The sequence below is a fragment of the Clinocottus analis genome, unplaced genomic scaffold, assembly GCF_023055335.1.
Source record: "Clinocottus analis isolate CAN_PGR_092001 unplaced genomic scaffold, fCliAna1.0.p SCAF_5, whole genome shotgun sequence".
Taxonomy (NCBI): Eukaryota; Metazoa; Chordata; class Actinopteri; order Perciformes; family Cottidae; genus Clinocottus; species Clinocottus analis.
Window position 1 is genome coordinate 10,816,864 of NW_027176207.1, and position 787 is coordinate 10,817,650.

Below are 787 nucleotides of genomic sequence, written 5' to 3' on the forward strand. Positions count from 1 at the left end.
AGATCCCATAGATAACAGGTCCTTTTGATAGCAACATGGGCTTTTTACTCCCAACCCAGACATTGTTCTGGGTAATTAGATGGTTAAACCCATGAATTACAAAGTACTTACATTGGAAAAAGGCAATAGGGGGAATTACATTCATTGCTATCACGTATAACATAAACATACAAGGGCAGCTCTTAAAGCAGTTCATAATGTATTTTAAATTAAATTATGTTGTTACTTATGAACAAATATCCTATTTGTTTATAATTTCATACAGATTATAATATAGGAGAGATAACTATATCCACAAAGTTTCCCAGTTTTTCCACCCGTTTTACTTTCATATGTATCTAATACAAATTCAACAACACTCTGAAACCACATTTTGTTGTGCTGTCCTGTACAATTGAGTTAAGATTTGTCATGCAATTGTTAATTTGCTTGTTTGTCTGGTCAACAACACATCTTCTTAGGTTACACAATACTTAAATGTAATGTGCACACTCATGCTACTCAAAGAAAACTATTGTAATGACTTTAATGACCCTGAGAGCTTGCTCTAGCGCCACCATCAGACACAGATTAGAATGCATTTAATCAGTGTTGTTCCCATTAATAATTGTGTCTTAGTCCTCTGACCCTTATACATTTCCTTTGCTGGTGTTATGAACATAACGTGGGGTTACAAATTCAACAAGTGGTCATGTATATTTTGCTTTTACATTTTAAGTAGGTAGAATACTGTTGTCTTGTAACATATAGGGAGCCACCAAAACTCTGTCAGATATAAACAGAGGAG